Below are 4,996 nucleotides of genomic sequence, written 5' to 3' on the forward strand. Positions count from 1 at the left end.
AATGAAGTATTTGGACAGGAGATTTAAAACTGAAGGCAGTAGCTCTTCAAATAGCACAATTTTAAACTGGGAGACTTACTGCCACAGACCCTGGAAAGGGCTCAGCATGGCCACAGGAGGTACATCTTTCCCATGCAGGCTGAGCGTGCTGCAGTGGGTCACTGTTTTGTGGATCTGTCAGGCTTGGCCCAAGCGCCTCCTCCCACAGGGAGGGCAGGAGGCAGCTCTGCATCCATGCGGGGGGGGGGTGATGGGCAATGCCAGAGCCCCCCAGCCAGCACCATCCCTGAGGATGCCCAGGCTGGGTGCACTGGCCCCTGAGGCAGACAGTCGATGGGAATTGGTGTGGTGACCCAGCAGAGCCGTCATGGAGAACCAAGGCATGGGCCAGGACCTCTGACTCCCTGCCCAGCGCTCTGCCAAGTGGTCCCCACTGCTCCCCACGGGGCATTCCCCTCTGCCTCGGCTCTGGGGCTCAGCTGAGGCAGGAGCATAAGCACTGCTGTCAGTCAACAGCCAGATAGGGCTTCTGCTTTCATTGAACCCAGCTAATTAATTTCCAGCATTGATTGCTTTTTACAGTATATCTACACCTCATTTAACATCTGGGTACTATGGCTGAGAACAAATAAATCCAAAACTACACAAGTTGATTGTATTGGTAGCATAACATGCAAGTCCAGTTAGAAACAACTGAGTTGCCTTTATGGTCCAGAAAGGACATTTTGATCTGCTATAACTAAAGCCTTTTACATCCCCAACTAAAAATATTCAGAGATTACCACATAGCCAGGAGTCCCAAATATTTGTGCCTGGTCAGGGAATTAAGTTTCAAAGGAAGGATAATTTTCCTTTTTTTTTTTTTTTTTTTTCCAATTGTGACTGTTTCTAAAGGGTCGGTACAAAGGACAATACGTGTATAGCTGGGAGTGTTGTCCCCTCTCGAAGCAAGAAAGGAAGACTGCATGGATAACAGCACTGATGTAAACCTGCGGGGCGTGGAGCCTTGCAGGACTTCTGGCATCTCATGCTCCCCCATCCCTTTCATGGCCATTGGGCTCCTGCATTTAGTTCTCATCCAGAGGCGAAAATAGATTTAGCAAATAAATCCCAAACCTTATAGCTGTGAAGATAGTAGCATCAGGAGGGAACAAGCTCTGAGCCCCTGACGTGACACACACTGCTGTAAGAGCTGTGTGCTCCAGAAGCCACCGGATAACTCATGGGAACAGGAAAAGAGCACGCTCTAGTGGGGAAATTATTAAAATCTATTAGAAAACAAATCACTGCACTGAGTGTGAAAGCACCTGTTGCTTTGTACCTGTGTCCAGTGTTTCTTCCTCCTTCTCTGTGCATCTCCAGTCACTTTTTGCCCCTCATACCCACTAGCCATGAGAGCAGCTGGTATCTCCAAGGCTGTCCCACCTACTGTCATGCAGCTTGGGCTTATCTCTTTTTCAGGAACCAGAAGTGAGTCCTCTCCCTCTGGCTTGCTGAGTGCACTTGCCTGTTTGCCCATACCGATGTGTCAGGGCCAGATACAAGGATGCGAGGAGGACAGTTGGGTCAGTGACAGCGATGGCGAAGTGCCCTATTAGAACAGTAATTAGAGGGCTCCTTCCCTCTCTCTCCCTTTCAGTGTCATCCAGTGGAAAACTCCATCTCCATTAAGAAGGAGAACTCATTACAGGCAAAACAGAGACACTAATCAGATATTAGTTGTAACCATTAATGAAAAAGCTAATGAGGTGCTGAGATCCCCAGCGCTGACTGAAATGAGTTAATCACATCTCACTGCTCAGAGACCCATTAATCTGCATGCATGCTGATGTTTCCCATTCCTTTGCTTATTATAGGAAATAAAAACATTGTTCCAGCTTCATTTACTTGCATCTGCTGGATCTCTCTGCTAAGCTATAAAGTCACGTAGCTGCGGGCCAGACTTGCAACTGGTGACAAGCAGCGAAGTTCCCTTGCCCCCCCAAGTAGCCACCATAGAGAGCACTATCACTGGTGGAATGGCACACAGCTTCAGGGAAGGAAGAGTTGTGCCGACCCAGGGAGGGAAGCAAACACCATGCACACAGCCGCATAAAACTCTGATTTCTCATTGCCCATGGCTGTTGGTTTAAAATATTATTGCAGCTCCTACAGTAACAAGAATTGAACTGCCACCAGTGGCATCAGCTTCCATTATTGTCTACCATATGAAACCCACTCAGGCATGTGCACAGGCTGAACACATGATGTGGCTGCAAACTGGACATGCTTCAAAGCACAGCTCAAGTATGGCCAGTCTGTTCAAACACCCACCCCCAGACTGCAGGTTTGGCCTAGCTCCCCTGGAGCTGTAATGTGCAGCTCCCCTGGATGGTGACAGCTCTTTGGGGCCAGCCCCAGGAAAGCAAGGAGGGGAATACAAAAATCCACATGGGGAAACTGCCGTAAGGGGCTCCTTGATGTAACATTTGATTTGGAGGCTTAGTTGGGGCATCCTTGGAGGAACATCATGGTGCTGCAGGATGCCGAGTCAGTGGCATAGGCCAGGATGCTTTTCTTACTGATTTAGTGTCTGGGTGGACAGGGAGGCAGCTGGTAGTTGCTGTGTAAGTCTGGAGTCTCTGATAATGTGGAAAAAGTAACTATTCTGGGAAATGTCCTGTCTTAGTAGGAGTGTTAATGTCACAGACACAGACAAATTCCTGCATGGATGTATTTACATGCTGCCAGCCAAAGGTTCCCTTAGAAACTAAGGAGTAAAGCAACATGGTGAATTTCCTACAGGAGAAAATTAAACCAAAAGCACAGAGATGTACCTCTGCATAAAAGTACCTAACCTTGGAGAACTTTTCACTGTGTGAACCACATTTTATTTCACATTGCCTGAAGATAACAAAATGTAATGAGATCTGCTTCCTGAAAGTCTGTAGGAAAGACCAGTGAAAACAGAGATTTTTAGAAGTGGCAAGGGACTCCCTTGCCTTTTCATTTGTTGGGTTTAATTGCTATCCTGAATGTGAGCCATCAAAGGAACCCATACCATGAAGTTAAGCCGTATTGTTCCCCTGTGGGTACTTTCTTTCTTCATTTGATGGTATAAGCAAAGTTCTTTGTCCAACTCCTGTGGTCGGTCCATCTGTCTGGATGTTGCTGTTGTCGCTGCTGCATGTCTTACTGGTCTCAGGGGTCTTCGGATTGTAATTTTATGCAAATTACTTTCCTGACAAAATAATTTCAGACCTGGAAGCTGCATTTCAGTGCTCTTCTTGTGAGTGGACATGAAGCAAAATGCAAAATGATTTTCAAGAGCAAGCTGTTCCTTAGTGTTATTTTGCTTTGCTGAGGATGACAGAGGAGCAAATGCTAGCATCTCCTCTGCGCAGTGGCAAGTATGGGGGTACAGAGCCACTGTGAAGGACAGTCCAGTTTGATAGCCATCCCAGGTTAGCTCTGTTTGGAACAACCCTGTGACCAGTTTGATTATAGAAGCTCTGGGCAGAAACCAGGCACTGGGACCTGAAGTGACTGGGACAGCTCCTCAGACTTCTGTGCCTCTACTTCCCACTCATTTTCAGTAAGTGTGATACTGGCTGGGCTGTATCCATTGATGGTGGTTAATATCTCACTGAAGAAGCATGTCTACAGTCAGGGTTGAAAAGCAAAGTGCAAAGCAGCTCCTGAGAACTTGGTCCTCTGAAAGTCCCACTGGAAAGCAGTTCTTATTGTAACCATCAGGCCATTGCCTATATCTGAACAGGAGCTTGCTGAGCTCCTTATTGTGATCATCAGACCATTACCTGTATCCAAAAGGGAGCTTCCTGAGCTGCCCTGTGATGACTTCTTGAGCTTCCACCACTAACCAACCAGATTGGTTGCATTTCAATGGGCAACTTGTATCGCTGCTAGGCCATCTACGCTACTCACTCCCTTAAACAATGAATGGAAATAGCGCACACAAGGAGACTGAGCAGCTTATGAGGTCCACAAGAAACAAGTTACAGTGGAGTCCCCCCAAGTAAAGCCCTGGTCATATAGATGAGGCAATGTGGCATGCTGAAGTGAGACCTGATTCTCTGAATGAACTCACTGCATCCACTGAAGGCTGGGTTTGTAACATCAATGATGTCTATCTCCCAGATGGGATTCTTCTAACGGACAGCCTAGGCCATCCATGACTGAAGTGCTTGTGTGATCATAGCAGCTAAATTAGGCCCTTAAAATAGTGATCTGGGGTGGATCCTCAGCATCTCTCCAATGAAAGGACCCAGGTCTGTCAGTCCCAGAGAATGGGTGAGTTGAATCTCTTCTCGAGTCACTGATTTCTGAGTCTGCCTTAATTTCCCTTATATATCACCTAAATACAGCATAGATCCGTCAGGAGATCACAGGCATATAAAGTTTGTTTTTTCTCCAGAGAGGCCTAGAGCTGCCATAAGCTTAGCAGTGCAAAACCCATGACCACAAGCTTTCCAGCAGCCCGAACCATGCTGATGTCACCCAAGGGATGGGTGGGAGAGAAGTGGAATAAGGCTTCATTACACTGTTACGTGACAGAGGGGGTTCTAGGAGCTAAGGGAAATATTGTGGGAAGAAGTGTGCACAGAGAGAAACATTTTTGATTTGATTACAATAAAAAATTTATTTTGATTCATATCATATTGAAAAATTAAATAAATAAAATGTCAAAGAATGATTGAGTGAAACTCCTCACCATCAGAGAAAAAAAAAAAGTTATTATTATCAATCATGTAGTCAAAGAAGAAAAGGAAGAAAATCTGGTCATGGGAGAAAAAAGTGCTCAAGAGATTTGGCTTTGGTAAAAAATGTAACATACACTCAAGGAGTGCTTCAGAGACTTTGCAGTGATGTCAAATACAGTCCAAGAGTTTGAAGCCTTTACATGTGGCTAAATGTTTTCCTTTGTTGTTCTTTTAAACAAAATAAACCCAGAAAGTTTCTAGCAGGAACACAGTCTTCAACATTGGCAGCAGGCATT

This window comes from Cariama cristata, unplaced genomic scaffold (genome assembly GCF_000690535.1).
Source record: "Cariama cristata isolate BGI_N322 unplaced genomic scaffold, ASM69053v1 scaffold4119, whole genome shotgun sequence".
NCBI classification, from domain to species: Eukaryota; Metazoa; Chordata; class Aves; order Cariamiformes; family Cariamidae; genus Cariama; species Cariama cristata.